General features: G+C 37.6%; 2 long non-coding RNA genes across 3 annotated transcripts in view; one reads left to right on the top strand and one right to left on the bottom strand.

The window, feature by feature from the left end:
* The window catches only part of LOC140696893 (uncharacterized), a 207,931-nt gene extending 190,527 nt beyond the window's left edge, over positions 1 to 17,404 (bottom strand). For both annotated transcript variants that reach the window (XR_012073528.1, XR_012073527.1), the window contains exons 1-2: positions 17,239 to 17,404; positions 12,689 to 12,874 (exon numbers count right to left, since the gene is read on the bottom strand). This is a non-coding gene — a long non-coding RNA (uncharacterized lncRNA). The remainder of the gene's footprint in view (positions 1 to 12,688; positions 12,875 to 17,238) is intronic.
* A 79-nt stretch (positions 17,405 to 17,483) lies between these two features.
* LOC140697117 (uncharacterized) lies at positions 17,484 to 18,303 on the top strand. The gene is made up of 2 exons (XR_012073939.1): positions 17,484 to 17,568; positions 17,948 to 18,303. It is a non-coding gene; the product is annotated as an uncharacterized lncRNA (long non-coding RNA).
* The last annotated feature ends 5,641 nt before the right edge of the window (positions 18,304 to 23,944 follow it).

Here is a 23,944-nt window from a genome sequence, read left to right as displayed (position 1 = left end):
TAACATTTTCAGAAACTGCCAAACCAGTTTTCAAAGTAGTTGTACTGAGTTACATCCCCATTTTATATAGAAGAGTTCTGGATCCTCCACATCTGCATCAACTCTTGATATGTTTGTCTTTTCTGTTCTAACCATTCTAAACAGTGTGTGGTGGTATTCATTATGGTTTTAATTTTCTTTTTCTTAATGAATAATGATGTTGGGCATCTTTTAATGTGTTTATTTGCTATCTGTGTATATTCCTGGCAATATTTCTTTTCAAACCCTATGCCTGTTTTTAGATCGAACCCTGTGTCCTTTATCAGATGTATGCTTTGCAGATATTTCCTCCCAGGGTGTGGTTTCATTCTCGTACAGTGTCTTTGAAGAGCAGAATTTTAATTTTAATAAAGTTCAGTTTATCAAGTTTTTCTTTTGTAGGTTGTGCTTTTTGTCACATATATGAAATCTTTGCTTGCCCCACAGTCACAGAGATTTTCTTGTATATTTTTTCTTCTAGCAATTTTATAATTTTAGGTATTATATTAGATCTAGAATCCATCTTTAGTTAATTTTTATATATTGCACAAAGTATTAAAGTTCATTTTCTTGCATATGATATCCAATTATTCCATAACCATTTGTTTAAAAGTATTTTTTTTCTCCACTGAATTGCCTTGTACCTTTGTCAACAATCATGTCTTAAAAGTGTAGTATGTTTCTAAATTCTCTGCTCTGACTTTGATCCATCTCTCTCTCTACCCCAAGGCCACACTGTCTTGATTACTACAGCTTCATAAGCCTTAAACAAAGGTCATTTTAGCCCATGAACTTTGTTTTTCTTTTTTTCAAAATTGTTTTGGCTATTTTATATTCTTTGCAATTTCCATTTGAATTTTAAGATCAACTTGTTAATATCTAAAAAAAAGAGATGTGCTAAGATTTTTGTTGAGACTCCATTGACTCTATAGATCAGTTTGGGAACACTGACATCTTAACAATATTGAGTCCATTTATTTAGCTCTTTAATTTCCCTTAATAATATTTTGCAGTTTCCAGTATATAGGTATTGCACATCTTTTGTCAGATTTATCTAAGTATTAGATATTTTTGATATTATATGATATTTATTTCAATTTCTAATTGTTCATCACAAGCATATAGAAACACAATTGATCATAATATATAGTGCATAACATGTTATATAATACATTTGAATATAATACAATTAAATATCTCATATTCTACAGCCTTGGTAAAATCACATTTAGTGACTTTTTTTGTAGAATTCATCAGATTTTTTAATTCTCCCTTTCTAATTTGGATGCCTTTTCTTCTTTCTCTTGCCTGATTGCACTAGATAGTACCTTCAATTCAATGTTGAATAGAAATGGTGAGAACAGACATCGTTGCCTTTTTCCTGATCTTAGAGGGAGTGAATTGAGTCTTTGCCCATTAAGTACGATATTAGCTGTCAATTTGTAAGATGCTCTTTAACAGGTTAAGGGAGTTCCTTTCTGTTTATAGTTTGCTAAGAGTTTTTATCAGGAATGGATTTTGGATTTTGCCCACTGCTACTTATGTATCTAATGAGATGCACATATGATTCTTCTTTTTGAATCTGTTAATATGCTCCTTTTTACTGACTGGTTTTCAAATATTAAACCAATCTTCTACCCCTGAGATAAACTACATTGGCCACAATGTATGCTTTTTATATATTGTTGAACTTGATTTGCTAAAATTTTGTTTAGAACTTTTGCAAATATGTTCATAAGACACATGAGTCTGTAGTTTTCTTCCCTTATTAGTATCAGAGTAATTTTGTTCTCATAGTATGAATTGAGAAGTATTCCTTCTTGAATTTTCTGGAAGTGTTCATGTAGTGTTAGAATTATTTCTTCTTTAAATGTTTGGTAGAATCCAACCATGAAGCTGCCTGGGCCTGGAATTTTCTTTGTGGAAAGATTTTTAACTGCATTGAATACACATTTAATTTCTTTAACACATATAGGACTATTCAGGTAATCTATTTCTCTTGAGTGAGCTTTAGCAGTTTGCATCTTTCAAGGAATTCTTCCATCTCATCTAGGCTGTGAAATGTATTGACATAAAGTTGTAATTATCCTTTCAATAGCTTTAAGACATTGTGATTTCTTCTCTCATTCCTGATATTGGTAATTTGGATCTCTTTTTTTCTTGATCACTCTGGCTAGAGGTTTATCACTTCAATTGATTTATTCAAAGAACCATTATTTTGGTTTTATTGACTTTTCTTTACTGTTTTTTGTTTTCTATTGTATTGATTTCTACACTTGTCTTTATTATTTCTTTTCTTCTGTCTCCATTAAATATCATCTGCTCTTTTTCTAGTATCTTAAGGTGGAAATTGAAATAATTTATTTGAGACTTTTCTTATTTTCTAATATAGGGACATAGTGCTATAAATGTCCCACTAAATACTGCTTTTGCAGCAGTTGCCAACAAGTTTTGATATGTCGTGTTTTCAGTTTAATTCAGTTCAAAATACTCTGTAATTTTTCTTTTGATTTCTTCTTTGTCCCATGAGTTATTTAGAATTTGGAAGTGTATGCTTTAGTTTCCAAATATTTGGGAATTTTCCAGAGATTTTTTGGTTGATTTCTAATTTAATTCCATTGTGACCAGAGAAAATGTTTTTATGACATGAATATCTTTAAACTCACTAAGTCATGTTCTATGCCCCAAGATACAATCTTGTAAAATGTTCTATGTACATGTGAAAAGAATGTGAATTCTGTTGTTATTGGATAGAGTTTTCTTAGAATGTCAATTAGTTCAAGTTTGTTAATAGCATTTTTCCAGTCTTTTATAACCTTGCTTACTTCCTGTCTCATAGTCCACTAATCATTAAGATTTTTAAATTCCTGATTATAATTGTGGATTTGTGTACTCCCTAATGTTCTATTAGTTCGTGTTTCTTGTATGTTGAGTTTTTGTTAAGTACATAAATGTTACGGATTGTTATGTCCTCTTGCTGAACTGACATCTTTATGAAATCATATCCCTGCTAATAGCCATTATTCTGAAATCTTTGTTTGCTATTAATAATCACTCTGGCTTTTACATGATTAGTATTAGCATGGAATACATTTTCCCATCTGTTAGTTTTTTACCTATTTGTGTCTTTATGTTTAAAGTGTGTTTCTTGTAAGCAGTATATAATTGAGTTTTGCTTTTTTAATCCAATCTGGTCATCTCTGCCTTGTAATTAAGATGTTCAAAACATATATATTTAATGCCATCATTGGTATGGTTAGGTTAAAGTCTATCATATTACTGTGTTTTTTGTATGTCCCATCTGTTCTTTTTCCTTTTCTTCTTTTCTGCCTTCTTTTAGATTGAATAAAATAAATATATTTTGCTGGCTATAGAATTCTAGATTAGCAGTTTTTTCCTCAGTACTTGAAAGAGACTGCTCCACTATTTTCTCTCTTGTATTATTTCAGATGAGAAATCTACTCTCATTTACTTGTCTTAATCTACTCTGTTGATGCTATAATGGGAGATCTTGGGATACGGTGAACACATTTTACATGTGGGACAGGAATAGGTATACTTATGGGCTAGAAGATGAACTATACTAGGCAGAATAATGCTCCCAAAGATGTTCATGCTCTAATTCCTGGAACCTATGAATATGTTATGTTATATCAAAGGGTAATTAAGGTTGCAGATAAAATTTTAGGGAAATTACCCAGGATTATCTGGGTGGGTCCAGTATAATCACAGGGGTCTTTAAACGTAGAAGAGGGAAATAGAAGAGAGTCAGAAAAAGAAATGTAACTGTGGATGCAGGATCAAAGAGGTGCTATGTGCTGGTTTCGAAGATGGTGGAAGGGGCCATGAGCCAAGGAATATGGGTGACCTCTAGGAACTGGAAGAGATAAGGAAGTCGTCTTTCCTAGAACTTCCAGAAAGGGATGCAGCCCTGTTGATACCTTGATTTTAGCCCAGTGAGACCCATGTTAGACTTCTGACCTCCAGTACTGTAAGATAATAAATTTGGGTTGTGCTAAGCCTCTACGTTTGAGATCATTTGTTACAGAAGCTATAGGAAACCAATATAATATCTTCTTTCTTCTCTGACTGCCTTTAAGATTTCCTTTTATTACTGGTTTTGATAGAAAATTTATCTGCCATACACATAGCCCCATCTTTTCCCCCAGAAAAGACATTAATAGAAAATGTAATTTTTAAAAATCTTGTGTGCTGTCCAGAGAAAAGCAGTAGCTAAGAAAAAGAGGAAGAGAAAATTTAACAATGTGTAGTTGGGTTACTTATACAAAACTTTCTGTTGAAAGTTGACCTTAAAAAAAATTGTTCCTTTCTTCATTAACTGTAGGCATAGCAACAACATTTTTATAATGATTACATATTATTATTAAAGTCCTAAGACCTCAAAATAAAGGAATAAAAAGAATTATACATTAATGATGCTTCATGGAAGAGCAATGCTCACAAATCAATAATGTAAATGTTATATGTACCACTGAAGGACATAAAGCAGGCTATTTTATCTTAATCTGGTTTAATAAATTCATTTCAAGAACAATCCTTTAATAATGCTATTACTCCAACTAAATTCTACATTCTGTCAGGATGAAAGAATTGCACTAGGTTTTTAAAGCTCCTCTCTTCTGAGAAACTCAGACTGCTTTTACATATAATAGCTTCAAAAGTCACAATGGTCCCAAGAATTTCATCCAGAAGCAATAAGTGTTCCCAAATAAAGCCAATTCCCCACCCCACCCCCCCGAATGTTAACATTGGCTGGAATTAGGCAAACTCCTGATTCTGTAGTTAAAGAAACCCTGGGGATATTTTTTAAGTAAATAAAGTTTCAGGGTTAAGAGAAGGCATTCAGCTGCATAGGTACAAAACAACTGAATTTTGGCAAAACAAGTTCATACTTTTCAGATAATTTAAGGTAAACTATTTCCACACACAAACAAAAACACAACTTTTTAAACTTTTAAAAACTCATGTCATATGTGTTCATTTTCAAAAAATTAGAAGACAAGAATATGAACCCAAAAATCCCACTGTCCAGGATAACTTCTGTTAACGTGTTGCTTCTGTTGACCTGGGTATTTCCTGATGGCCTTTCTAGATCCACTCTCAGTCCAACCCACCCCTCACCCTGGTGCCGTACAGACTGATCTAACCTGACTCCATCGAAGAACACTTCACAGTCTGACTTTTGGCTGAGCTCGGTCAATGAGGAACACCACTAAGAGAGTAGGGGGAGGAAGGAAATAGAGGCCAAGATAATTCATTTTCCAGCAGCCACACTGTTGAATTGCTGTGGGACGCCTACATCCCTTTAGGAGAAGTCCCAAAACCTGCCCAAAGGCCGTCTCCTCATCACTCTCCCTGCCTGAGCCCCTTCCTCTGGCTCTTTCAGGCAGGTCTACAGGTGGTAAGAACATCCTACCATCCACACCCTTACCTGTTTCAGGTTCTGTATGATTCCTTGTTGTCTGTCTCTGTTCTGCCCACACCTTGTAAATAATCCCTGTTTTGAACTCTGCTCAAATTACTCACATTGAATGCGCCATCTGTGTCTTGCTGATAGCCTTAACTAAAACCCCGTTCAGATTTTTAAGTATAAACTACTACACACACAGATACACATTCATGCTATTACAAAATATTTACATAATTTGCCAGCTATTGTATAGCTATATCAAAATCTATACAAATTACAATTTTTCCAAATTTACAGTTTCCATTTTTTCTATTCTAAACAATGATTCAATAAATATCTACGTCCATATGTATATCTTTGCCCTCTTGTCTATATTATTGTCATAGGATACATCATTAGCAGTGGTACTTCTGGGACAAAGAGTGTGTGCATAATTAAGGCTTTTGATATCACCAAATAGCCTTTCATACAGGCTGTAATGATCGTCACCTCCCCATGCAGTGTACAAGAGGCCCAAATGCCCATTATCTCACCCACTCACTAACACGCTACCAAAACATTCTTAAAGAAAATTAACCTCTTCAATTCTGTTGTATTTATACCACTTAGTACTGTGCGATGACGCTATGCCCAAAGCCACCAAGTTGCTAGCCGGATAACAATTCAAACATAGGCTCTTAATTCCCATTTCAAAAACCATAAAATAGAGTTTTCTGACATCTCCTCCCTTCCTCGCATGCCCCCCAGTAAGTAGAGCCTTTTAACCTGCAAAATGTCACGTGCAAAAATTTTCCATTGATTGTTGAGAGTGGAGGAACCCACACTTGTAAGTTCTAAACTAAAAAAACTAAAGCAGGTTTAATAAAAATTCTTAGCTTCTTTTAAAGTCTAAAGAAAATTATCACACATGAAGATTGAAGTCAATCTTATCAAAATGAAGTGAATCCCGTGGTTGTGGAAGACATCAAAGTCAAGAGCCAGTGGGAATAGGAAGGCGTGTCCCTCTCCACTCACAGCTTACTGTCTAACGCAGGAACCAGAACCGGATGGGAGCAACCCTAAAGTGGCTTAAAAACAGTGCGATTGAAAAATAAATCTAAGAACAACTTCCCTGAGGAGGAAAAATGAAAGCAAACAAACCTCTACTAGCCAGGAAAAAGGAACAACTATATACAGAAAGTAAGGAATGAAACGGGAGCTATAATTATAGATATGGGAGGTTATTTCTTTACAAAATACTACTGACTACCCTATGCTAAAACTTTAAAAATATGTATGAAAGACAGAATTTTTCTAAGGAAATAAAAATGACAAGCATTAATTCATCAGATCAGCAGCCACGGAAGAAATGGAAAATGTCATCAAAGAAGGCAGAATAGACTATATGTTAAGGACACTGCTTTAAGTCCCTTTGTCCCATTGTCCTTCTAACCCTGGCTGACACCAACCCTCTACGTCCTCCAACTGGCCTCTGGGCTTTGCTGGAGAAAAACCACAGTCAAGCAGATGGAATCTACTCTGGTTTTATGGTCAACATCCTCACATGGGCTCTCAGAACTGAAAAGAAACTGTGGAATTCTGTTTTTCTGGTCCTTATTTTTCTTTTCTTCACATCTTTGTAACATAGATAGATAAAATCTCCATTCTTCTCAAACCTCTGAATTCGGCCACACACACCCCTCTCCCCGCAGTCCAGCAGAATCCCTCAGCAGGCAATCTGAGACAATCAGACTGCTGTTTTCACGGAGAAACAAAAGTCATCAGAAGGATCCCCTCAAATTCCTGCCCCCAGAAGAGTAATACACAGCTACCTGTGTATGAACCCTCTTACCTTCCCTCCTGCTCCAGAGGAAGAATGGCCTACCTCTTACAACTTTTCAGGTGCCTTCCTCTGCCTGTATCTTCTAACTGCCTCTCTCTCCTGGCAACAGCTTCCCTCCCATGAGCTCCTCCTTTCTGCCCCGCTTCCTTTCCTCATCTTCCTTTCATTTCACAACCCACCACATTGGGGCTCTTAGGCCCAACACCTTTTTTCCCTTGTCAGATTCATCACTGCCCTCCACGTTGCTCAGTAACTCTTCAGTTCTTTGTGCGCTGGTCCTCTGGATGGTAGCTGATACTGTTGACCGTGCTCTTGTCACCCACTGCCTCGTTAACCCGGTTTTTCTTTTCTACCTGGTTCAGATCTCTGGATTGAATTTCCACTTTGTACAATTTGTAATGGTGTCTTGGTGCACGTATTTAATCAGTAGCACAAGGTAAAAAGTTCAAATCCTGGTAAAGTAAGTCTCCTCCTTGCTGCTCTCCTGTCCCCCAGTGTCCTTACCCAGTGGTCAGGTCTGTAGCCCTGTGTGGGCCTGAAGCCACCGAGGGCTGTCCTTGCCTCATAAAAAACTGAGTGAAGGCTGCACAGGGGAACAGAGCTGAGGGAGGGGGACAGGCAGGGTCCTGAGGACATTGTTTGAATACATGGTCTAATTGACTCAGTCGCTGGACTTTTCTAATAACAAAGAAGAATAAATTCCTTTTTGCAAAGCTTGCTTGAACTGTTTTTCTGTAATTTGCAACTGAAACAGCCTTGTCTAATACTGAGGGAAGAGGTTGTAGAAATTTCTAGGACACAAAATTAGCAGAGTTTCATGGTCAATTGGATGAAAAGTCAGTTTCCAAGTGCAGATATAGGCCTTGAGAGAGCTGAGTAGGGTCCTAGGTCCAAGTCTGGCAAAAAGGAATTGACATTTCACAAAGTTGCCATGCATGACTGTGTGAGGAAGATTAGAAACAAATTAATCAAAAGCTGTTAATTTGGGTGGATGATCAAAAAATAAACCGGAGTCTTTTTAAGGAATCTCCATATTATTTTCCACAGTGGCTGTACCAAATTACATTCCCACCAGCAGTGTAAGAGGGTTCCCTTTTCTCCACACCCTCTTTAGAATTTATCATTTGTGGAAATTTTTTTAAAAACTAAAATTAGAGTTACCATATGATCCAGCAATCCACTCCTTGGTTTATATCTGGAGAAAATTCCAATTCAAAAAGATACATGCACCCTAGTGTTCACAGCAGCACCAATTACAATTACCAAGACATAATAAAAGCAACCTAAATGTTCATCAACAGATGACTGGATAAAGAACTTGTGGTATATATACACAATGGAATATTACCCAGCCATTAAAAAGAATGAAATAATGCCATTTTCAGCAACATGAATGGACCTGAAAATTATCGGATTAAGTAAAGTAAGTCAGACAGAGAAAAATACCACATGATATCACTTATATGTGGAATCAAACAAAAGAGACAAATGAACTCATTTACAAAACAGAAACAGACTCACAAACATAGAAAACAAACTTATGGTTACCAAAGGGGAAAGGAGAGGACGGATAAATTAGGAGTTTGGAATTTATGGATATAAACTACCATATGTAATAGATAAACAACAAGGTCCTACAGTATAGCACAAGGAACTATATTCAATGCCTTGTAATAGCCTATAGTGTAAAAGAAAAAAATATATATATGTATGACTAAATCACTATGCTGTACATCAGAAACTAACACAACATTGTAACTATACTTCAATTAAAAATAGTAACAAATAAATGCAGTTTGGTGCAGCCACTATGGAAAACAGTGTGGAGATTCCTCAAAAGAGTAGGAATAGACTTACCATATGATCCAGGAATCCCACTCCTGGGCTTGTACCCAGAAGGAAATCTACTTCAGGATGACACCTGCACTCCAATGTTCATGGCAGCACTGTTTACAGTAGCCAGGACATGGAAACAACCTAAATGTCCATCAACAGGTGACTGCATAAAGAAGATGTGGTATATTTATACAATGGAATACTATTCAGCCATAAAAACCGACAACATAATGCCATTTGCAGCAACATGGATGCTCCTGGAGAATGTCATTCTAAGTGAAGTAAGCCAGAAAGAGAAAGAAAAATACCATATGAGATCGCTCATATGTGGAATCTAAAAAACAAAAACAAACAAACAAACAAAAACAAAGCATAAATACAGGACAGAAATAGACTCATGGACAGAGAATACAGACTTGTGGTTACCGGGGGGTAGAGGGTGGGAAGGGATAGACTGGGATTTCAAAATTGTAGAATAGATAAACAAGATTACACTGTATAGCACAGGGAAATATACACAAAATGTTATGATAAATCACAGAGAAAAAAATGTGACAATGAGTGTATATATGTCCGTGAATGATTGAAAAATTGTGCTTAACACTGGAATTTGACACAACATTGTAAAATGATTATAAATCAATAAAAAATGTTAAAAAAACTAGTAATAAATAAAATAAAATTAAAAACCAGAGTCTAAGAATTAGACAGTAGGGAGTCCATGGACTTGTGGTCTTGAGTAAGCCTCAGGTTGGGAAACAAATAAGTCTAGTTAAGGGAATCTGTGATATCAATTGGTACAAATTGTTCCTTAAATTAATGGTTTTATTATTAAAAGAAATAAATGATAAAGTAAAAAAATTTTAAAGGTGTATTCAAGTCCGAGTGCTCAATCTGGGGATATAACTAGTAATAATATTAAGAATAACACTCATAGTAACCTTAGACTTTATTTAAACTATTTTTAAAAAGAAAAAGTTATGTGCAAGTCCTATAAATGTGTTTTTTAAAATATGATTTTAGCAAATGTGCAAAACCCAAATAAACTAACAGATCTCAATTTCTAATAACAGACTTACAAATGAAAGCTTAAAAACTTCCAAACTTAAAAAGCCACTTGGAAACAATTCAAACATTGTCAAAGAAAGGAAAGAAAAAGAAAAAGGAAAAAAAGAGACACAGTTATCTGCCTGTGACCATTAATTTTATGTGCCAACTTGACTGGACCAAGGGGTACCCAGATTACACATAATTTCCAGACATGGCTGTGAGGCTGCGTCCCGGGGAGACTGGCATTTGAATCCATAGACTCAGAAAAGTAGACTGACTGCCCTCCCCAGTGTGGGTGAGCATCAGCCAATCCCTTCAGGGCCTGAATAGAACAAAAAAGCGGAGGAACGAGGAATTTGCTCTTTTTTCCCTCCTGCCTGCCTGCCTGTTGAGCTGGGACATCAGTCTTCTCCTGTCCTTGGACTGGGATTTACACCATCCGTTTCCCTGGTTCTCAGGACTCCAGATTAGACTGGAATTACACCACCAGCTTTCCTGTGCCCTCAGTTTGAAGACAACAGATCATGGGACTTTTCAGCTTCCATAATTGCATGAGCCCCATCCTCATAATAAATCTCTTCCTCGATAAATTCTATTGATTCTGTTTCTCTGGGGAACCCTGACTAATACACAGTTACGTCAAAATATGTGGCAAAAGAGAAACCTGTTCCCAGTGCCAAAAAAACATTTTTTTCTAGAATTGTGGCATATGGTATGTTCAATTATTTATAGTAAATTAACCAATAAATTTAAACTATAGGTTTAGGTTTACAAAATCTCATTAAATATCGCATCATGGCAGAAAATTCAGAAGCTTATTAGTGGTTCAAGTCTGGTATAGATTTTGTTCATAGTAACACCAATAAAGCATACATATCACTTAAAAATTAAGCTTCAGAATAATTTATCAGTACATTATTAGTAAATTAGAAGTTATATTGTATCCTGGAGAAATGCCAGAGTAGTGACATTCTTAAAAATGCAAAGGAGCCAGGATGGTGGTCCTCACCATGTCTCTTTTTTAATGTACAGATCCAGTCCCAGCAAAAACCATACAGATGCTGGCAGAACAGTAAACTGCTATAAACTTAACCAGGTGATAGCCTCAGTCACAGCTGCTGTGCTACGATTTTGATGGGCTATGTTTAATGGAACAGACTGACAAACATCAGCGTATGGTACCCAGCTATTAATCTGGCAAACACAGTCTTTTAAATCATTACCAGGAAAAAAGATCAGCAGCAAGTCACATTCACTTGTAACAGACATCAATACACATTCATGGTCTTGTCCCAGCGTTAGATTAATTCTTCTGCTCTCTGTTACAACAGAGTCCAGAGGAACTTTGTCTGGACACTCCACAGAGTATTATACTGATCGGTTATATTAATGACTTATTGTTAAACTACCCAGAGAACTGGGAGGATGGGGTGAGGGGAATGGGGGACAAGTACTCTAAATGCTCTGATAAGAAACATACGTATCAGAACATGGAAGAAGACCATGCAATGATTCAAGGACCTACCCCATTAATGAAGTTATACTGAGTGGGACTGGGTGGCCTAGGTCACGCTAAAGCGTACTATCCAAGGTAAAGAACAATTTGCTGCACCTTGCACCACCTACTACTGAGAAAAAGGCAAAATGAATAGCAATCTCTACAGATCTTGGAGAGAGTGTACGTATTTGGGTATCCATTGATTAGATGATTCCAAACACTGCCAGTGTTTTCTGTTTGTTTTGAGGAGGAGAGGTAATTCGGTTTATTTATGTGTTTAATGGAGGTACTGGGGATTGAACCCAGGCCCTGCTGCATGCTGAGCACACACTCTACCACTGAGCTATACCCTCCCCCACAAACACTGCCAGTGTTAAATAACATCAAGAGGAAGAGAGGGGTCCGCAGGAGACCTAGGCTGTGCTCAGAGCGGCTCTGCCACATAGGTTACAGTCCAACAAATCCTGTGGGCTAGAGGTGTCGCTGGTAGATAAGGATGCTCTGCAGTCTCTGACAAGTCCCACAAAGAGCTGGACTGCAGACCTCCAGTGTCCTGGATGACAGCAGAGAATTGTACATCATTTGTAAAGCTGCTTCTGATTTGCTATTGGCCCTAAGTAGAGACTGAGGACCTGACCATGGGACAGTAAGTGACTATGTGACCAGACCTGTTCATCAGGAGTTGCATACAGGAGAACATAAGCTGCAGGTAAGGGAGGACTGAGCAGATCCAGAGGGCACAGGTAAGTAGCACAAACATGTTGCCGGGTCCTCCATTCCCCTGCCTCTGTCGTCCCAACACCTCTCCTTCAGCTCCCGCTTGGGGCCCAGGAGATGTTCCCTACGCTTAGCTGGCAGGAGGCAAAAATCAAGGCCTGGTTCCCAAGTGAGATGCATAAGGACATGGGTGCAAGCCAAAAATCCACCTGGAATTAATCATTTAGAATCTTCTTATTGTGAAATAAAATGCGAAGACAGAAAAATCATACAAAACAAATACATAACTCAAGAAATTATTATAAAGCAAACATACCTTAGTCAAGAGGTAGAATCTTGCCAGCAGTTCCAGAAGCTGCTTCCATGTGTCCCATTCCAGTCACTGCCCATCCTCTTCCCACGTAATAATGACTTTCTGCTTCTATAATAATCACTTCCTTGCTTTTCAAAAATAGTTTCACCAATCAAATGCGCATCCCTAAGCAATATTGGTTATTCTTGCCTGGTTTGAAAACAAATTAAATGTCTTTTAAGTATGTCTTATTCTAAGCTCTCCCTCTATTCTTTTCATTTCCCTACACTTTTTCAGTTGAAGAACCTGGACCATTTGACCTGGAGAGTTTCCCACAGACTGGATTTTGCTGATTGCATAGTATTGGTACAATCCAAAATTTTCTTCTGTCCTCTGAATTTCTGCAAATTGTCATTTGGATCCAAAAACAAGATCAAACCCAGGCTCAAGACTATAAGAGACATATAATTTCTGATTATCTCTTTATTTTGCAATCTTAGCAGCCAATGATGTTTAATGCTTATAGCTGTTCATTAGAAATTGCCAAAGGGTGATATTCAAATTCTATCATTTTATTTTCATGTATTTGTTGGATTACCTTTATAATAATCTACTCTTTTGTTACCAAGTGGTGCAGTTCATATAGGAAAGACAGGATGAATGTTGGGTTCTTTCCCTTTATTCACCAGGTTTCAAAATAATGAATTGGTGGCAACGGTATATTTCAGTGGTAGAGTGCACACTTAGTACGCACAAGGCCCTGGGTTCAATCCCCAGCATCTCCATTTTAAAAAATTAAAAATAAATAAAATTTATTAAAAATAATGAACTGTTTCCTTATCATTCTCCAAAGATTACACGCACACACAATCATTATGAGCTCTTCATAGTAAACATGTTCACGGGCTTCAATCCATTGTAATTATTATCATTATTGAGCTCAAAGCATCTTATTAGGACCATTAGGAGCCCTTGAAAGTTGGCTCCTAAATCCTTTTGATATATCTCTAGCAATATTTGATAGTTTTCTTTCTCTCTGGTAATATAAGGTGTTCTAGGCTTGTTTTGTTCATTTCCTGCCCAAGTCCTAGATTTGCCCAATTCTCTCAAATGCCCTGGTAACTTTTAATGAGAAATTGTAATGACAATTGTACACTGTATCACCATCTAGGCACCAAGGATACACCCTGTTTCGGGGTTGATCATTGTTTTTAGACCTGTTCAGTGGACAGAACTAGGAAATATATATGAAATATTTGTTGCATCCATAGTGATAATTCCAATCTCAACTCCAGCTTTTATGTGACCTGTTTTCTATTATATCTCCTTCCTTCCATATGAGAATTCTAGTACTCAAGAATGCAGAGAATATATCCCACAATTACTCACTTAGTTTATCTCATACTACGTACACAACAGTCTCAGAATAATATTAATATCACCACAAATATAACAACAGAAAACATTTTAAAAATTCATATACTCTTCCTATTCTTTTTTTTCTTAATACATATTTTTATTCAAGTATAGTCAGTTTACAATGTTGTGTCAATTTCTGATGCACAGCATAATGCTTCAGTCTTACAGAAACATACATATATTTGTTTTCATATTCTTTTTCACCATAAGTTACTACAAGATATTGAATACAGTTCCCTGTCCTATACAGTATGAACTTGTTATTTATCTATTATATATATATTAGTTAGTATCTGCAAATCTCGAACTCCCAATGTATCCTTTTGCACCCCTTCCCCCTTGGTAACTGTAAGTTTGTTTCCTATGTCTGTGACTCTTTCTGTTTTGTAAATAAGTTCATTTGTTTTTTGTTTTTTGTTTTTAGATTCCACAAATAAGTGATACCATATTTTCTGGTCTGACAACTTTCTTTTGTATTAGCTTGGCTTCTTTTTGGTTTTTGAGACTCTATTGTAAGCTTTTGATTTGTGGTTACCCTGTTTACCAAGTATTTAAACTCCTCACTATATCTGTTTGCTTTAGACTGGTAGTCATGTAGGCTCAAACACTTCCTAAAAAGAATGAAGAAAAAAAAAAGAAAAAAGAAGAAAAAGAAAGAAAAAAGGAAAAAAAAAGAAAAATGAGGGAAAAAAAAAGGGAAGATACAAAAAATTTTGTATTTTCTTGCTCCCATCTCCCATCTTTTATGATTTTGATGGTCTTTTTCTTTTTACATTTTTTCTTTTTTTTTTCCATCTCATGTTTATTCTCTTACAACTCATTGTAGTTATCGCATTTCCAATTATGGTTTTCTTGTTTCTATAACTCCCTGCTTCTTTCCTATTTAGAGTAGACTTTTCAATATTTCTTTTAGGATAGGTTTAGTGTTGCTGAATTATTTAGTTTTTGCTTGTCTGTGAAACTCTCTCTCCTACTCTAAAAGATAGTCTTGCCAGATAGAGTATCCTAGGTTGCAGCCTTTTCTCATTCAGGACTCTGAATGTATCTTGCCACTCCCTTTTGGCCAGCCATGTTTCTGTAGAGAAATCAGCTGAAAGCCTTATGGGGGTTCCCTTGTAATGAACTCTTCATTTTACTCTTGCTGCCTTTACTTCTTTAACTTTGGACATATTATAATTTGTCTTGGTGTAGGTCTGTTTGGGACCATCTGTGCTTCCTGTACTTGGATATCTGACTCCTTCTTTAGTTTTGGAAAGTTTTCAGTCCCGATTTCTTCAAATACTTTTTGATCCCCTTTTCCCTTTCTTCTCCTTCTGGGTCCCCTATTACGCATAGGTTAGCATGCTTTATATTATCCCATAGGTCCCTTATGTTGCTTTCATTGGTTTTTACTTGCTTTTCTGTCTGTTGTTTCGATTGGATGACTTCTGTTATCCTGTCTTCTAAGGCACTTATTAGTTCCTCTGCATTATCTGGTCTGCTTTGACTGCTTTTGGCTCAGCTCATATCTCAGCCATTAAGTTTTTTATTTTTAATTGGCTCCTCTTTATAGTTTCTATTTCCTTTTTATAGTGTTCCCTATCTCTACTCATAGTCTCTCTTATTTCCTTCAGTGCTTTTATCATCCCCTTTTTGAAGTCATGATGTAGTAGACTGTTGACGTCTATCTCATTGTTCTTTCTTTCAGGGGACTTCTCTTGTTTTTTTAATTGAGAGTGGTTCCTCTGCTTCTTCATTTTACTTATATTTCTCTGGCTCTGTGGGTTTAGGAGTATCAGTTATTTACTGTGGTCCTGAAGAGCTGTTTTTGTTTGTTTGTTTTTATATAAAATCTACATTCCTGTGTTGACTGGGTGTGTCTAATAGTTTTGCTGCAAAAGCTGTTCTTACTATGGGTCATTGCCATGTCTTCCTTACATGTGTCGGCTTTTATCCCTTTGATTGGGAGTGTAGTCGGTGCTGTCATGATCAGAGTCTGCCCTGATTGCTGTTATTGAGTGGGGCCTCTTTTTTTGTTCTGTGATTGTTGCAGCCTTGACAGGGGCTGGGTCTGCTCCCTTGTTGCTAGAATAGAGGCTTCTAGACCTGTTTCTGGGAAAACAGTATGGAGACTAAAAACAGACTTACCATATGGCCCAGCAAACCCACTCCTGGGCATATATCCAGAGGGAACCTTAATTCAAAAAGATACATGCACCCCAATGTTCATAGCAGCATTATTTATAAAAGCCAAGACGTAGAAACAACTTAAATGTCCATCAACAAATGACTGTTAATAAAGAAGTTGTTGTATATTTATACGACAGAATACTACTCAGCCATAAAAAAGTAATAAAATAATGCCATTTGCAGCAACATAGATGGACCTAGAGAATGTCACTCTAAGTAAGCTAGAAAGAGATAGAAAAATACCATATAATATCACTTATATGCAGGATTTAAAAAAAAAGACAGACTTATTTACAAAACAGAAACAGAGTCACAGACATAGAAAACAAACTTATGGTTATGGGGAGGGTGGGAAGTGAGCAGGAAGGGATATATTGGGAGTTTGAGATTTGCAGATACTAACTAATATATATAAAACAGATAAATAACAAATTTATACTTTATAGTACAGGGAACTATATTCAGTATCTTGTAGTAACTTATGGTGAAAAAGAATATGAAAATGAATATATGTATGTTCCTGTATGACTGAAGCATTGTGTTGTACACCAGAATTTGACACATTGTAAATTGACTATACTTCAATTAAAAAAAAATAGGCCTGTTTCTGAGCCATGGTGTGTGGTAGGCAGGGTTGGAGTGCTTCAGCTGGGAAGAATTGTCACTGTGTGTACCTCCACAGGAGATGTCCACTGGGAAGTACTCTCTGTGGTGTTGTCTGTCACTTGCTATGCGGGCTTACAAAGTACTCATTGTTGACGCTGCCTTTGCCCCCGTATTAGCTGCAGGAATGTCAGCCATACACTCTGGTGTCCTCCAGGTTCTGGGCCCAGGAACCACCAGCAAAGATCCACCAATGTCAGGTGCTAGGGACTGCCGAAGCAAGCAGGCAGTCACACACCTGAATCTGTGGTGCACCAGAGGGTCAGACCCCAGCCCTGCCCCTGCAAACCGTTTGCCGACCTGTAGTAAAAACCTGTACTCACCTCACTGTGCGCCGGAACTCCGCTCACTCACTCACTGACAGTTTGTCCCAGAGGAACGGGTCCACAAAGGGTCCAGAGAGAGCAAATCTGCCCTCTCCACCTGGACCTATAAACAAATCTCAGTGCCGTGAAGCTGCAGGGCCGCAGGGTATGGATTCAGCCTTCAGCCCCACCTCTGCGCAGCCGCAATGGCTATGAAGAGCCCCACCTCTCTTCTCGCGAGGACACACCAACAATGGAGCCGAGCGGGGAAAAAGGCTGTGGCGCAGCTGCGTTGCACCCCTCCTCCCAACGCCCACCAGCCATGGTGCTTTTCTATGGGGGTCCCAGGTATTCTGTTCTGCACACACCCCCAGCCAGAGCTCACACCGCCCTCCAGTCCCCTGAGGCTGCCTTTATGCAGAGGGCCCCAGACCTCTGCCTGGGCTCCTCACGGACCTCCAGGAGCCAGTCCCAGCTCGGCCTTGCCGGCTCGCTCTAGGACTGGGGAACGTAGGGACCCTCTGTGTCAGTTTATCTTAGTTCCATCTGCCAAGTGCTGCCACTTTCTCCTCTGAGCCTTGGAAGCGCCACTTCTGTCCCCACTGACCTCCCGGCTGGAGAGGGGGCGTCCCAGCCTGAGGGTGCCTTTCTTCCTATGCCGCTCCCTCTCTGCAGGACGGGTCCTCACCAAGTTTTTCTTTTTTCTTTGTTTTTTCCCTCTTACCAGATTTTGTGAGAATCCTTCTGTATTGCGAAGCAAGAGACACTCTGCCAGAGGTCAGTAGGTGTTCTTGTTAGGCAGTTTAAAGAGAAATGAGCACTGGGCAGGGAGAGGGAGGGGAAAGGAACAACTCAGAACACAAGGAACCTGAGCTATCAATCAGCCAGAGCGCAGGGAACCTGAGTTGTCAATCAATCAATCAACCAACCAACCAATCACAAAACCAGGATATAAAAACAGGAAAAACAAGGGAACAGCGCCATTTTTCCTCTCTTGGATTGGCCCACTCCCAATTCTCTGGAGTGTACTATCTTTCACATATGTTTTTTTACTTCACTAATAAAAATCTTGCTTATATCACACTTTTTGTCTCCCATCAAAAATTCTTTTTTGGGGGGTGACTAAGAACGAAGGTAAATTTTATTTCCCTTTTCCCAGTAACATTCTGTGCGATTCAGTGGGTTTATGGATGTAATTCTTGGTGTATTTGTGGGAGAGGGCAAGCTGTGAGTCTCTACTCCACCATCTTGGCACCTCCTTCTCTTCCTATTCTTAAATAGTGGCTCATTACTTTGTCAGACCGTTACATACTACCTATACTCTCTCCCTCTTGTCCAGTGATAGACTGGAGCCAACTCTAATCAGCTCAGGAGAGCTAGCTGCTAAACTTTCAGGAACTCTGCAAGCTGGTTGTTGAACACATTCACTAGTAAAATTAAATTAACTTACAATTAACTCATATTGAAAGCAAAGGTAGGAAATACTAAAAACTCATTGTTTATTAATTATTTTACTACATGTGACTACTAGCTCTGCTTTTAAGGTTATTTACATCAATTATACCTGCATGGTGGAAATACTGTATTACTATATCATGGTGACCGGCTGCTCAACATGTCTCAACCCCTCCTTCAGTGACATCACCTTGGTAGCCTGAAATCTGCCATGGTGGGAGTACTCACATCACTGAAATTGGGAAATGCTCCAAATTAGGGCTTGATTCATTGGTTTGTATGATTGTCTAGACTTAAGAACATGAAAGAAGAAAAGTTAATAATGCAGATTAAATTTAAGTTTATTGTCTTTATAGCCATTACATTTTGAATAGCATCCCCAAAATGAGGAAATATTTGAAAACAATTACCAATTCATCAAACAGGTCACTTGCATCATTCACATATAAGTGAACTTCTGATACACATCTTAATTGTTTCATGTTTGTCTTACTCTTTAATGTAAACAAAAATATCAACCAACATTCATGTTGAAGTGTATATTATTTCTAAAATAACACACCACAACTCATATCCTTCAGTCTTACTTATACAGACAACCATATATTTAAGTCCTTTATTTTGATGTCTCTCCTGTCATTCTGGTTGTCTGAAGCGCATTCTCTTGTAGATTCCTCAGGCAGGGTTCAGTGGTATACAGGTTCATTTTATTGCACTTGGCAGATACTGGGCTTTTTAAAAATTAATGGTTTGTGGCAACCCTCCCTCAAGAAAGTCTATTGACACCATTTTTCCAACAGCATTACTTTTTAATTAATGTAGGTACATTGTTCTTTTAGACGTAGTGCTACTGCACACTTAATAGACTATAGTATGTATAAACATAACTTTCATATGCACTGGGAAAACAAAACATTCGTATGTCTCACTATTACAATATTTGTAAACCACATGCTATAATCTCTGGGCTCCATACAGCTCTCTGAGGGAGAACTGCTGACAGCGTTCATGAAGTTTGAAAGGGGCTGGGCGAAAAAATCCAGGCAGTTTCCCTCTTCCCTCAGATCTCAGCACACAGGACCATCACTTACACACCTGTTTGTGCTTTCAGCTGGGAACTGCAGCTGGTTTTTCAGATGGCCTTCTTATCCCTTGCCAGACAGTCTTGGAGTCTGTAAATTGAGACAGGGAATCATGGGGAATAAAGAGGTGTTAGAAATGTCTTTACTTTTAGGAAAACAGTTTGAAGACAAATAGTCTAGACTCCTGGGCTGCCAAAGTCTTGGAATTCTAACAGAGAAACCTCAAAGCGCCCTCTGCTGGCAACCGTTATTAACCACCACTACAGTCAATAATTACAAATAATTAGTAATGTAGGCTTCATTAGTACACAACCACATTTTAAGCTGGTGATCACATATAAGGAGTTATAGTTATATTTACTATTATGTTCTCCAACTGACAAGATGGAATTCAAGCACATAAGCTAAAGTAGCTCTAATTCATATGGAACCTACAGCTAAGACTTTTTTATTATGAGTTTTCAAGTATTAAAAACAAATCTAAACACTATTTGAAAATGACATGGACTATTTGTTTGTAATTACTGAGAATAACTGTTATGTTAAAAATGACTATTTTGGAAATTTTGTATTATGAACAGTTATCAATATTTCAGGAATAAATATGTCAGATGTCTATGCTTCTAACTTTACAGTTTTCCGTGGTCAAAAATAAACCCATGACTAACCTCTTTCATTCTTCATGTAAAAATTTGACTGGAATGCCCATAAAAAATAATAAAAATAAATTCTATGGGAGTATGAAAATTAAAGTTATATTCACTGTGATTAATAAAGTCATTTATTTCTATACTACAACCTTAAAAATAGTTGAATAGTTTAAAATAGTTAATAAAATTAGATTAAATAGTATCTTAAAGTTCAGATCTTCCATATTAATAATTTCTAAATTGATCATTATTCCTGTGTCAGCATGGTATTTGAAGATATTTAAAATGTCATTATCATTTATCTTACTCAAAAAAATTAACTTGTTTATTTTGTGTATTTACACACTAATACACACAGTACCTGTTTATTTTAACGTTAATCTAGAAAGATCATAGAAATCCTATGCTTCCCACTCTAACTTTGGGTAAAACTCAATGTACCAATGACAATGTTTATTCCCTAGGAGAAAGAAATCTGAAACAATCTAGTTCTGGATCTTTATATAAAAGATCAGTGAAGTAATTTGTTTTCCAATATGAGTTAATACTTACTAATTTGCTATTTGTAAATTTTCTTTATTAAATTATCAGGCCATTCCTGATTAAAAATAGTCTAGAGGTTCTATTGATTATAAGTAGATCATTGGGTGAAACACAAGCATACAAAGCTGTTTCAAGAATGTTGAGGATAAAATTGCGGAAGTAGGGGACAAAAGCCTACAACAGGGTTATTAAATTAATAGACAAATTAAACTGTTTACTACCACATCCCTTCAGAGCACCTTGATCTGTACGAAAAGTTGTCTCCTTTTGTTTAGTTTCACACTTTGTTTCTATAGGAACCCTAAAGCATATAATCCCTTGCAATGTTCCTAAGCCTTTTTACATGGCAAATTCTTTTCAGTCAGTAAACAGTAATAACAATATAATGCTTGTTTAGAACTTTCTCTTCTTCCTGAATATCCGTTAATTAGTCCGCAATAGAATTAAATGCAACTGCAGTCTCACTATATGATTTTGAATAATTAGAAGAAAAAATACAAATTCCAAACTAAGCACCTTCGTCTTGTAGGAATTTACTGCCACCTTCAGGTTTTAATCAAAATACAATAGTACAGCTTTTACATTTCCAGGAGACAGTCCCCTGGTGAATGCAGTTAAAATACTAACATTATTTTCTGGTTTGTGCTATCTAACTTAGATGGCAGTACAAGTGTCTTCCATGAAATGCCCTTTCACCGTGCCTTGTCTTTTATGACTCTTCTACAATGTAACTGAAAACGCCTAAAGTGTTTATCAGTCGTTGTAACTATAATCATACACTGGGAGCTCCCAGAACACTGTCAGAATATACCTAAGTATCTTTTGGCTAAATCTAATAAGAAAGTCTTCAAGCAAAACAGTTTTTTGTTTTTGTATTGAAGTATAGTCAGTTTACAATGTTGTGTCAATTTCTGGTGTACAGCATAGTGCTTCATACATACACATACATATATTCATTTTCATATTCTTTTTTATTATAGGTTACAAGATACTGAATATAATTCCACATGCTATATAGTATAAACTGTCATCTATCTATTTTATATATAGTAGCTAGTATCTGCAAATCCCAAACTCCCAATTTATCAAGCAAAACAGTTTCAAAGTTTCCATGGGTCAGTGCCCTGCAGCCAAAGGTCACCAGGAACACAGCAGTAGTGAACACGTTGGGTTTTCTGCTCACTGCAATGAGGGAGCACACACGCTACGGGGAGCTGTGGGTGTCTGAGATCGAAGGTGTGAGAAAGGACTTACTGGATTTGAGCTTGTAATAGGAAATTTGAGGTTGGGTTCACAGACATGGGACTTTGCTCTGGATAGGATACTGTCAGGAAGTTGGGGCACTTCCATGGTTGAGCATCTCAATAAATCTTACTTATAAAGCAGGAGGAATGAAACAAGGCCAAAGCTGGCATTGGTAAAGCAGAAGCAGCAGCCGTTCATATTAGCCAGGATGGGGATGGGGGTGGGGGTTGGATTTTGTGGTTGGCAGGCTGACCCTGGTTTTGTCTATACTTAGACAAGGTTACAAGGGGGAACAGGGTCTTGATTTTTTTGTCTCCTTTCATCACGGACACAGAGTGGCCTTGTGTGATGCTGGTGTCTGCAAGGTTGTTTACGTTCAGCAGAACACCAGGGCGCAGCACTAAGTGCCAGGCCGTTCCCAGTGGCCAGGGACTGCTTTCTCTTTCTCACACGAACATGTGCAATTCTCCCGATACCTTTTTATTCCTGGAATTGGTGGTGAAATCATAAAAGTTTATTATAATTTTTAAGATGGAAATCAATAGAATTTGAAGCCCTAGTGTTTGTGATAAATGTTGTAAGAGTCAGAAACCAGCTCCAAAAAAAGAAAATTAGAAAAGGGGGTCTTTATTAAAAGGCCCATGTAACATGAGGAAGACTGGGGTGCAGGTAGATGTGGGTCAGCTGGAAGCAGAAAGTTAAATGTCAAGAACCACCTGTCCATCTCTCATGTCTCCAGCTTTCCATGTTGTCCTCCACAGGCCTATTGCTTAATTATCTTCCCAGTTTCATTACGAAAGGGAGACAGACTCTCTTTCCACAGATACAATTTGAAAGATCCCAGGAAAGAATTCCAACTGGGGCAGCCTGAGTTACACACCTACCTCATCTAAACAACTGTGAGCAAGAAAGGCAAAGCATGAGAGGGACGGATGCTCCCATTGGAACCACATGGTTTTGGAAGAAGCATTTCCTGGAAAAAGTGGAATTGGAAAGCTGGGCAAAAGAATGGAAGTTCAGCCAGGAGTGAAAAACATCAGTTCTGGGTTTAGAAAGAAAACATCTGCTACAGAGGAAAAAAGGCAAAAGGCCAGTAGACCAGTGGGCCATCACAATCATCCCAGAAAAATATAGTAGAGGCCTGAATGAGGGCAGCATCCATGCGACTGGAGAAAAGAGGATGGTTTCAGGAAGCATCACAGAGTTTAAATCTATAGGACTTGACAGTTAAATAGACACAAGGAGTCAAAACACATAAATAGATCTACCACAGGATTTATCATGTAACAGGCACCGTTCTAAGCACATGGCATATATTAATTCATTAAATCCTCACCACAACTCTGTGAAGCTTTAATTGTTTCCATTTCCAGATGGGGATATTGTTCAAACATTAAGCAATTGTGCAAAGTCAGATAGCTGAAAAGTAGAGTTCACACCAAGTTAGTCCTGCTCCAAAACCAGAAGCACTTTAACCACTTGGCACAGCCTCTTCAAGTTCTGAATTTGGGTAGATGGTAGTTCGAATCAAAGGTGGAAACACAAGAGGATGACAAGAGGGGTTGGGGGAGGCATGTGAAGAGGAGATAATACTTAGTTCTAAAAGGTATTTAGTTCTAAAAGTATGAAGACTGGAGGGGAGGGAAACAGCTCAGTGGTAGAGCACATGCTTGCCATGCATGAGGTCCTGGGTTCAATCCCCTGTACCTCCATTAAAAAAAAAATGTGAAGGGCAGAAATGCCCAGTAG

Source organism: Vicugna pacos, chromosome 6, assembly GCF_048564905.1.
Source record: "Vicugna pacos chromosome 6, VicPac4, whole genome shotgun sequence".
Taxonomy (NCBI): Eukaryota; Metazoa; Chordata; class Mammalia; order Artiodactyla; family Camelidae; genus Vicugna; species Vicugna pacos.
Note: the sequence above shows the minus strand (reverse complement) of the source record. Positions and strands in the feature narration are given on the sequence as shown.